This window comes from Dasypus novemcinctus, chromosome 4 (assembly GCF_030445035.2).
Source record: "Dasypus novemcinctus isolate mDasNov1 chromosome 4, mDasNov1.1.hap2, whole genome shotgun sequence".
NCBI lineage: Eukaryota > Metazoa > Chordata > Mammalia > Cingulata > Dasypodidae > Dasypus > Dasypus novemcinctus.
In genome coordinates, this window is record NC_080676.1 from 88,828,801 (window position 1) to 88,840,920 (window position 12,120).

The window sequence follows — 12,120 nt, forward strand, 5'->3', positions numbered from 1 at the left end:
ACCTGAACTTCTGCTTTTCTAAGGTACTGACTGCAATCAAGACATAGGTCAAAGGAAACACACACACACACACACACAAACGTATTTCTTGTGCAATTTAGAGAGAACCATGTGGTGGATGTGGTTTAACTGGACACTTATGAGAAAAGACTCTTGCAGTGTTTGTAGGATGCTTGTAGAGGTAGTGACTAAGAACATACCAGTTCAAGTTTTCTCATGTTGTAATTTTAACTGTTTATAATTTAACCTAAAATGGGAGACTCTGCCCATGTACAATATCCTTACTAATCTAAATATTCCAAAGCAGAAACTCTAAGATAGGAAGCTATTTAAACAATACCTTCACCGACTGTTTATACCCAGCTCAGGAAAACTGATGTCTTTAATTGTTCTTGATCTTCTTCCTGCACACATGTACCTTCACTGATATTTTCCAAGAAGACTCCTTTGGATCAAGGATGTGCAGTCTATGACATTTTTTCCTTTGCTAGAGGTAGCCACTGGGCTACTGGGTAATTTTTAGTGCTTTGGGAGAGCAGTGTTGGGATACAAGGTGTGGTATGCTATGTGTGTGCATATGTGTCTGTGACTTTGACAGAGTAAAGAGGACTAGTCTAGCTTTGGTGTCCACCCAAGCACACGTCTTCCACCATCACTGCCCTGTTCTTTCCTCATTCCCTCCTTCAAGCCTCCAGAGTCGCCACACACAAGTGTGTGGTAGGCCCAATTTACCATCACAACAGCTTTTAAATATTTCTGGCTGTGACCATGGGTAAGAAATGTTTAACCGTACAACTCCTACACACACACATACACAAATTTAAAAAAAATATTTTTTTTAAATTGTGAAATAATAACTACCCATACCATCTATTTTACACATTGACATTTTTGATCCTCTTTTATATCCACCAAACTAATTTCAGAACCCATAGCTTTTTAGGAAGCACTACTTCACCTTATCCCAGGAAAGGTATTAATTGATACCCAAGGTAGTTTTTATTTTCTTTGCTTTGCCTCAAATTTCACCATTGCCTGAGGTTTTCAAATTTTTTCTGTGGTCTCCAGAAGGCTCCTCAGCAGCCTGGGAGGCAAAGGAGTGTGGTTCTCCATAGACCCTCACTTTCCTCCCACCTAAGAGGGCTGCTCTCAGGAGTCTCAGGTGTTGCTGTGGAGATGTGTGGGTGAGGCTTGCAGCACAGTGCAAGAGGGGGGAGCCTCCAAAACAAGTAGAATTCAGACAAGAGGGTGTAATGGACAAGAGGTGCAATCGTTTTTCCAGCATTTGAATTCTGAATTAACTTATTATATATGTTAATATTACAAATACATGATATAATGCCCTAGTAAGCTCTTTGAAACACTGCATTGATATGAACTATTTTTATTTTAACCTCTGTTCCTTTCAAGAGCTAAGGAGAACTTGCAGCCTCAGATTAATGGATTGCCCCACTCCTTCAAGATGAAGAGTGAGCCATTACTGGCATGCTGAGGTTGGTAGGTAGAGACCAAAAGTATACTTGAAAGGGGTTAAAGGACGAGACAGACAAGAGCTATAGTGAGGGGTGTCATGGCAATAACTGAAAATTAGCCTGCAATAGGAGTACCAAAGGAACAAGACCCAAATGTGGAGTTCAGCTCATAATAATGAGAAATAAACAAGCAAAGAACATTAAAATTAGTTAAACACTGACCCTAAACCCTGTGCTTTATAGGCAAAGGTAAAGTAGGCATTCCACTCCAGTAATCTGATACACAAAAACAAACAGTTTTTGTTGGTGGTGATCAATTTCCATTTCTTAAGAATTTGCTCAAATTGAAGAGAATTGCCTAGGTTCACACAGCTTGAAACTGGATTTACTCAATGCCTTCCAAATTGTTTCCAATCTAGTGGGTGGTTTTTGTGGCTATTTGCTTCCCTTCTTTTCTATAGTTTCCTTTTCTTTTTTCTAATGATTATATTTTGCTGTTTTAATGAAAAGAAAACGCCATAATTTTTATTTTTAAAAACATTACGCATAAGAGAATTATTGCCAGTCTAAAAAAGAAACAGCATTACAACTATCTCAAATGATTTTATTGATACTGGTTTAGGTATTTGAGAAGTTCTTTTTGGTAATCATCATCTTATTTGGTCTTGTGAGAGCCATCTTTTTAGGCTCAATTCTAATTTCTTCTCCCCAATTAGACAAAATACAGCTGAACTTTCTAGCTCAATTTTTGGGACTGTTATAAATTCTCCAGGGGGAGAAAGTGACTGGAGTGAAATTCTCTTAACAACTGAGGTTAAAGAATGGTCAGCATAGCAGTGAATAAAAGCTCTAATCTTTGAGAGATTATGTTAATAGGGAAGTGTTCTCTTTATAATAAAACAGTACTATAAAGTGGGCAGAAGTAAATTCAGGAAGGAGGCTGCAGATAGAAAGGTTGGACTTGAGCAAAAAACTTACCTTCTTGTTCCTCCCACCCTCACTGCACTGGCTCAGTTTTGGGCATCCTTTTGATTGCTGTAATCTTCACATTTGAATTTAGCAACCATAGCTTCATACTATTTTGTTCCAAAGCTCATCCATGAAGATATCTACCTGGACTCTCTAAAGCTTGTACTCTGAGGCAAACTCACTAATATGAACACACAGGGTATTTTGGGAAACAGGCTTACCTGTTCCTTATTGCAAATGTTGCACCTGTTCTATTGTAGATGTTGCAGTCGTTCCCTATTATAGATGATGTTTCAGTTCTAATAGCAAACAGCTGATTGGTACATTCCAATAAATATGAGGTGGAAACTAGGGTCAAGACTCTCAGTTCCAGAAGCTGTGAGTCCCCTGGTTCCATCTTTATCTCCTTTCTTATGTCTCTCTCTCTGTTCTTTTTCTTTTTTTTTTTTAAGATTTATTTATTTTTATTTATTTAATTCCCCTCCCCTCCCCCGGTTGTCTGTTCTCTGTGTCTCCTTGCTGCTTCTTGTTTCTTTGTCCGCTTCTGTTGTCGTCAGCGGCACAGGAAGTGTGGGCGGCGCCATTCCTGGGCAGGCTGCACTTTCTTTAGCGCTGGGCGGCTCTCCTCACGGGCGCACTCTTTGCGCGGGGGGCTCCCCTACGCAGGGGACACCCCTGTGTGGCAGGGCACTCCTTGCGCGCATCAGCACTGCGCATGGCCAGCTCCACACGGGTCAAGCAGGCCCGGGGTTTGAACCGCGGACCTCCCATGTGGTAGACGGACGCCCTAACCACTGGGCCAAGTCCGTTTCCCTCTCTCTGTTCTTTATTTTGTAAAGTTCTGCGTTGCCTTCCCTTTGAGCCAACCTATTGTGAGCTGATTGCAGCACAGGGGAAAAAAAAATCATGCAAATGTGCATTAACCAAAGTGACCCATATGAGCATGGTCATTTTGTGAAAGGAAATCACCATCTTCTACCCCTTCCTACACGGAGGTTGAATTACATGCCCCAATTTAGACATGATCTTGATCTTAATTCACATCCCTATGAGTGTGAATAGGACCTTTTGGAGACATTATTTTTAGTTTAATTGTGGCCCAAATGAATGAAAGTGGGCCTTAATTCATATTACTGGAGAACCTGGAAGTCATAGAAGTAAGAAAGGAGAGGATATTACCATGTGACTGGAGGCAGAGATAGAAATCAAAGGACCCTGACAACTGCCAGCAGCCAGCACCAGAACACTAGTCTTTGGTGGAGAAGGCAAGCCTTGCTAATACCTAGATTTCGAATTTCCCCTAGCCTCAAAACTGTGATCCAACAAATTCCTGTTGTTTAAGCAAAATCATTTTGAAATATTTGTTGATAGATGCTCAGGCAAACTAAGACACTACCTCTCCCCTAATGTTGTTTGTACTTTATAGATTGCTTTTGTTTTTAGTTTTATTCTGCATGTGCTAATTTGGTCCTCATAGGGAGAGAACCTTATTCCTATCTTCTGAATGATTCTTGGCATCATGAAGGGATGGGCAATGGAAAATATCTCCTGTGGTCTAAGGATTACTGGTTTCCCCACAACAAAAGAAATGGAAAACAAAGGTCCAGTTCAAGGCCTAAGGAGCCAAGCTTTTGTGAACGGAATAACCAAATCTGAGGACACAAGGCAAAGGAAAAGTACCTTGAGAAGTTGAAGCGTTTGGGAACATGTGTTGCCAAAATTTATTAAGCAAATAACAAAGCTTCAGTGGCACATGAATAAGAAATACTGCTGAAGCCGCAGATGTAATGGGATGCCTGGAGTGCCCAATAAAAGGGGATGGTGGTCAGAGGCTGTAACCATGGGGGTAAAATATATACTAAGTAACGTACTCTCTAGGTGACAACTTGGAAGCTTTCTTCAATATGAAAGAAGGCCAAAGAAGAGATTATGAGGGAGACTGGAAAGGGCATAGGAGACTTACTTTGAGGGGAAGAAATGCATTGCTGTAGAAAGAGTAAAAACCACAAGGCAGCTTTTCATCCGGTGTAACTGGACCGAAGTTCCCACAGAATTGTTCTGTAAGAGTATAATCAGTTAGTGGAATTCATGGCCTCAGGATCAAATGTAACCAAACAATTTAGCATTGATGCAGACCAGAAGAATTCTGGTCATGGCAACAGCAGGGACAATCAACTGTGCTGTCCTTTTCCTGTGTCTGGACATGTATCATAAGAGGGAATTTGAATCAAATCTTTTGTTGGGCACATCTCCATTATGATTCCTTCTCTAAAATGCCTGACCCTGGCTAGTTTGGCAAATGGGGACTTGAATCAGGCCAGATATCACTTGCCCAATTAAAAAGTCTCTGTCTTTTCCTGTTGGGAAGTCTATAGTTATCTAGAAAACTTCTTCCCCAAACCAAGAAGCCCTGAACACTTATTTCAAGTTACGGCCTGTGCCAGGAGAATGGTGAGAGAAGGCATTATTTTGCTCAAACCTTGCTTTTAAAGCTTTAGTGTCCTAAAATTATGAGGGCGGGGCAGGATAGGAAGAGTAACCTTTTCTAATGTTTCTTGTAAAATTGGGAATACCCATCCATAAAAGTATACAACTATCCTTTCTCCTTTTCTGTTCACACATTTCCTTTCAGAGGTCATTACATTAAAAAAAAAAAAAAAACACCAAAAACAACTTTTATAAGCATGTGCTATAAAATGGTACAGATCTGCTGAGTTGAGGGCTCAGAATAACAGGAGGAAAAATACTCTGAATGCTGTAGCTGGGGCAAGGGAATGAATATGGAATGAAGTTAAAATATTTGGCATTCCCTTTTATTTTTAGACACCTTCCCCCCCTCCCCCCCTTAATCTTTGATTTTCGTAAATTCTGATGGTTTGTGGGTCTTGGCTTAGTGGATTAGCCATTATATCCATAAGGACAGAAAAAGTTAGTGGGGGTTGTGGGCAGTCTGTTAATTAGGAAAGAACATGGAGTTCTGTGGGAACTGATCTTTGATCTTTGTTTCTAGGGGCTTCCTAGCTAGCTTCAGAGTATTTTAAGTGGAAAGTTTATTTTGCTGTAGGGCAATACATTCCTCATTTATTAGTCTCATCTTATGAGTCTTCATTGCCTTTTAGGAATGGTTTAGGATGTTGTTTACATGATACACTGAAAGGTATTTTTGAGCTCTACATTATATTGAGAATGTTTTGTCAAGGAATCAAAGAAAGAAGAAACTAGACAAAGTTTTGCTACATACAGCATGGGAATCTTTTCAAAGGTCAGGTTTGGCACATCTTTAACTCCTTTAATGCTATCTCCCATGCTGTGTCCACATTAAAGGCAAAGGAAATGATGGCATTCCCTTTGACTTGTGAGTAGGTTCTTAGGTGAGACCTTTGTTGTTCATATATGCTACATACTTGGGTCGGTGGCTTGTGTGTCTGTTATTACATAGTAATTAGGTAGGCAGTATGTCTTTTTTTTTTTTTTTTAAGGTACCAGGGGTCAGAGATTGAACCCAGGACCTTGATGTGGGAAGCTGGTGCTCAACCTCTGAGCCACATTGGTTTCCTTTTCCCTTGAATTGGATATTCGTTTCTTTTGTTTGTTTGTTTGTTTGTTTGTTTTGGAGGCACAGGAACTGAACAGGCATTCAACCACTTGAGCCATGTCTGCTCCCTTCATTTGTTTTTATACCACCAGTTTCTAGCTTAATTCTTTTCACATAGTAGAAACAAACTTAGTTTGAATGATGGACTCTGGTATTCTCTTCAGTTCAAATGCATAGTAAGCTCAGGATCACTCAAGCATAACTAAAGAAACTGGGCACAGGGGATCTGTAGTGGTTTGAAGAGTGGTTCCCTCAAAATGTGTTCATGTCCTAATTGTCAGAACCTGTGAAAGTGTTCTTGCAGCCATAACTTAAGTTAAATCTTAAGAATGGATCATCCTGGGGTTATCGGTAGATCCTCAATCTACTAACAATTTCCTTATGAGAGACACTTAGAGAAAAGACACATACACAGAAGTGGTGTGAAGATGGAGGCAGAGATTAAATGAGGCATCTATAAGCCAAGGATCACCAAGGATTGCCAGCAACCACCTAGGTGAGACGCATGGAATAACTTCTCCCTCAGAACCTCCAGAAGAAACCAACCCTGCCAACATCTTGATTTTTGGCTTCTGGGCTCCAGAACTGTGAGAGAATAAATTCCTGTTGCTGTAGCCCTCCCATTTGTGGTCATTTGTTAGGGCATCCATGGAAAACCAATACAGGATCCATAGAAAATCTAGAGAAAGCAGAGTATTTTACAAAGGTTGAGCAACCCTGTGAAACTGACTGCTCCCTTCCATGATAGGGACAGGTGGACAGGCCAAACTTGGCCCAGTGTGCTGTAATTTACAAAGTTATCCGAACCAGGAGTTACTGCTTGAGTTTTGGTATAGCAGGTCTGTGGCTCCTATGTAATTTTTCTTTCTCAAATGAATTGGAAGGGGGCATTTTCTCACTTATTTTCCAGACAGACCAAGACCAAAGTTATATATCACTACATATAGAAGGATTTAATAATATTCAGCTGGAGACGCTGCTATGTCAGCTGAGTGCCTGCAGCTGAGTCAACATAATTGTAACCAAGAACATTGTAGGCCAGAAAAATGATCAACACTGAAAGAACATCAGTCCCCAAAATGGCCAGCTGGAAACTTTAGTTATCACACAGAGGTTAAAGCTGCCTCCCCTGTGGAGCCAGGGAGATGTGTTAATGTGGGATGAGCAAAGCTTTACTGGTGACCCAGCTTATGAAGAGTCTGCTAGCGAATTTTGTTTTCTGAAGGATATACTCCACAGTGTATAGACTCAAGTATACAGAGACCTGTGAAGCAGGCAAAGCTTATCTAGCCATGTGATCTAGATCTGATTGTCTGAGTTGGAATCCTGTTTCAGTTCTTGCGAACTGTGGGACTTCAGTTCTCTAAGCCTCAGTTTCCTCATTTGTAATATATATTATCTAACAGATGGAATTGTAAGAATTAAAGCAGGTAATATTAGTGAATGGCTTAGCACTGAGAGTAAATACATAGTAAGTATTCAAAAAAGACGGTACCTTTTTAAAAATCTTGATTTTGGGGTGTGTGTGTGTGTGTGTGTATGTATGTGTTAGTGTCTTCATACTAGGACTCATTGTCTCAACCCTTCAGTATATACCTTTCTGATTTCCCCAGCTTTACTGCTCTTAACTAACACAATTGCATACTTCTGACAAAGAAAAACGCTCTGCCCTGTTTTTGTGTTACTTCCTTTGAAAGAGACACTGTCAGTACATTCCCTACATCTCTTCAGCACTAATCATTCCTCCATACCCTGACAGCAAGACCATGCTCAGCCTGGCAGGAGGAATGGGCCAGGAATGTCGGGCAGTGGAGCCTGGGATCAGCCCTGGAGTACTATGGAAGACAGTGGATAATATTAATGGTCTAAATCTTCCAACTACAAGAGAGATTGACAGAATGGATATAAAAGCAAGACCCTACTACATATTCCTATGGAGATACTCTGGAAACAGAAAGATAGGTTGAAAGTAAACAGATGGTAAAAGATAAAACATACAAACAGTAAGCAAAAGAAGGCTGGAGTGGCTATATTATTATTAGACAACATAGACTTCAAGCCAAAGAGTATTACCAGAGATCAAGAGGGACATTTCATGTAATCAAAGGGATACTTCATCAGGAAGACATAACAATTTTAAGTGTGCATGCATTTAATAAGAGAGTGTTAAAATGAAGTACGCATGTATTAACAGAATAAAAGGCAGAAATAGACCATTCAACAGTTAAAGTAGAAAATTTCAGTGCATTTCCCTTAGAAATTGATGGAACACAAGACAAAAAAATTAAAAAAAGACATGGGGAAGCAGGTGTGTCTCAAGCAATTGGGCTCCCATCTACCATATAGGAGGCCCAGGGTTCAATACCCAGGGCCTCCTGGTGAAGGCAGGCTGGCCCATGTGGCGAACTGGCCTCTGTGAAGTGCTGGCCTGCATCCAGTGTTGCTCCACGCAGGAGTCTGCCCTGTGCAGGAGTGCTGCCCCACGCGGGAGTGCTGACCCATGTAGAGAGCTGATGTAGCAAGATGATGCAACAAAAAGACACAGAGGGGACAACCAGCAAGATGGCAGCAGAGTAAGTAGCTCCTAGAGTCAGCTCCTGCTACAGGGCAGTTAGCAAACACCCAGAGCTCTCTGGAGCTAGCTGAAGCACCTGTTTGGGGGCTCCAGGAGACCAGAAGAGCATCCTGCAACATCCTTAAAGGAATGAAAGGAGGAGACTGCCCATCTGCAGAGAAGACTCGTAAGTAGAGCACTCCATGCCCGGGAGGATGGGCCCATTCTCCACTGGAGGCACAAGCCACCTCGAGAGCTATTCTGTGGCTGGAATTGAAAGCTCCACTTCCCCAAAACAGGGGAGGAAGAGATGGTTGGGCACCAATTTCAGCTACTGATGAGTAAATTCAGCAGGATAAAGTATAATCCTGAGAATAGCTAAAATTTGAGCTTGTCCAAGTCAGAAAGAGGCTGGGAACTGCCATCTTAACTTTGTGCCTAGCATGAGGAGAAGTGGGGCGGACTGAAAATCCCAGTGCTGGTGGGGACCGGCTTCTTTCCATCCAGATCAGATTGCAGTGCTAGCCTGCGCCCCAGTGCCACCTCCAACAGGTAGGAAGCTGCGGGGACCTGCTCTAGCCTCTCTGGGAAATTACCAGCCAAGCCGTGGAGGCTGGTGACTATCCTACTCTAGCAGCATGAGCTGCCCCAGGAGCTATTCTATGACTGGAATTGGAAGCTCCATTTCCCAGAAACAGGGGAGAAGGAGATGGTTGGCTGCCGATTTCAGCTACTGATTGGTAGACTTGGCTGGCTAAGATATAACCTGGGGAACAACTGGGATGTGAACCAGCCCAAGTCAGAAAGAGGCCAGTAGCTGCCATTTTGACTCCACCCCCAGTCTGAGGAGAAGCCGGGCTGATTGAAATTCTCAGTGTCAGCAGGAGCCAGTTTCTTTCATGCAGATGAGCCATTAGCCCTAGCCTGGCTTCAGCCCTGCCTCTGGCAGGCAGGAGGCTGAAGAGCCCTGCACCAGCCTATACACATAACTAAGGTAACTCTGGCTGGCATAGACTGAAAATGAGAAGTCCACCAGGGCAACTGCAGTCATCTTGGACCTGCACTGCATAGATTGCTGCCTGCACCTGCAGTTCCATCCCTGCCCTAGGCAGGGGAGAAAGGGATATAAAGCTTCATCAGTCTTTCTGGGCAACTACAGTCTAGGTCTGCACTTGGATTATTCCAAATAACTGTGACTCACTCCCTACCCCTGGCAAAGGAGAAAGTTGGAAGAAGCTTCATTGGTCCCTGGCACAATGAGGGCAGCTTGAACCTCCATAGCTTACAGCACCAACTACATGCTTGGCTCCTACTGCACCAAAATCAAGGGAGAAAGGATAAGAAGCCCAAAACTAAACAGAAAAACTGTACCCAGAAAAAATACTCTAGTAAACCAGATGCAAAGACACCAACAAAAAATTATAATCCACACCAAGAGACAGGAAGCTATGACCCAGTTAAAGGAACAAGATAAGCCTCCAGATGACATAAGGAGTTGAGACAGTTAATCATAGATGTTCAAACAAATCTCCTTAATAAATTCAATGAGATGGCTAAAGAGATTAAGGATATTAAGAAGACAATGGATGAGCACAAAGAAGAATTTGAAAGCATGCATAGAAAAATAGCAGATCTTACGGAAAAGAAAGGTGTGATAAATGAAATTTTTAAAAAAGACATTGGAATCATATAATAGCAGATTTGAGGAGGCAGAAGAAAGTATTGGTGAGCTTGAAGAAATAGCCTCTGAAAGTGAACATACAAAAGAACAGATGAAGAAAAGAATGGAAAAAATTGAACAAGGTCTCAGGGAACTAAAAGGCAGCCAGAGATGTGCCAACATACGTGTCATGGGTGTCCCAGAAGGAGAAGAGTAGGGGAAAGGGGCAGAAGGAATATTTGAGGAAATAAAGGTAGGAATTTTCCCAACCCTATTGAAGGACATAGATATTCATGTCCAAGAAACCCAATGTACTCTCATCCGACAAAATCCAAATAGACCAACTCCAAGACACAAACTCACCAGAATGTCAAATGCCAAAGACAAAGAGAGAATTCTAAGAACAGCAAGAGATAAGCAATGCATAACATATAAGGGATAGCCAATAAGATTAACTGCTAATTTCTCACCAGAAACCATGGAGGCAAGAAGACAGTAGTCTGATATGTTTAAGATACTTCAAGAGAAAAATTTCCAGCCAAGAATCTTATATCCAGCAAGACTGTCTTTCAAAAATGAGGGCAAGATTAGATCCTATATTCACAAAAAACTGAAACTGAGAGAACTTCTAAGCAAGAGACCAGATTTTCAGGAAACATTAAAGGGTGTGCTAGAGCCTGAAAATAAAAGACAAGAGAGAGGGGCCTGGAAGAGAGTCTAGAAATGAAGATTATATCAACAAAAGTAACTAAAAGTGTCAAAAGAGTGGTGAAAATAAAACATGACAGATAAAACTCAAATAGTCAGGAATAAACTTAACCAATGATGTAAAGAACATGGATTCAGAAAACTGCAACCCAATGTTAAAAGAAATAAAAAAAGTCCTAAATAATTGGATATTAATAAATATCATTAAGATGTCAATTCTACTCAAATTGATGTACAGATTAATGCAACCCTGATAAAAATTCCACCAGTATTTAAAAAAAATGAAAACACAATTAGCAAATTTATTTGGAAGTGTAAGGGGTCCTGAATAGCCAGAAACATCATAAAAGGTAAAGCAAACCCTCATCTCTTTAAATCATGACTTTAAATCATACTACCAAGCTATAGTGGTAAAACAACATGGTACTGGCATAAAGATTAATACATAGATCAATGGAAACAAACTGATGGCTCAGAAACAGACCCTCACAGATATGGTCAAGTGATATTTGACTAGCCTGTCAAACTCACACAGCTCGGGCAGAACAGTCCATTCAGCAAAATGGTGCTGAAAGAACTGGATATCTATAGCCAAAAGAAGGAAAGAGGACCTCTGTCTTACACCTTATCCAAAAATTAACTCAAAATGGATAAAAAACCTAATTCTGGTGAGTTTGTGTCTTGGAGTTGGTCTATTTGAATTTTGTCGGATGAGAGTACATTGGGTTTCTTGGACATGAATATCTATGTCCTTCAATAGGGTTGGGAAAATTCCTACCTTTATTTCCTCAAATATTCCTTCTGCCCCTTTCCCCTACTCTTCTCCTTCTGGGACACCCATGACACGTATGTTGGCACATCTCTGGCTGCCTTTTAGTTCCCTGAGACCTTGTTCAATTTTTTCCATTCTTTTCTTCACCTGTTCTTTTGTATGTTCACTTTCAGAGGCTATTTCTTCAAGCTCACCAATACTTTCTTCTGCCTCCTCAAATCTGCTATTATATGATTCCAATGTCTTTTTTAAAAATTTCATTTATCACACCTTTCTTTTCCGTAAGATCTGCTATTTTTCTATGCATGCTTTCAAATTCTTCTTTGTGCTCATCCATTGTCTTCTTAATATCCTTAATCTCTTTAGCCATCTCACTGAATTTATAAGGAG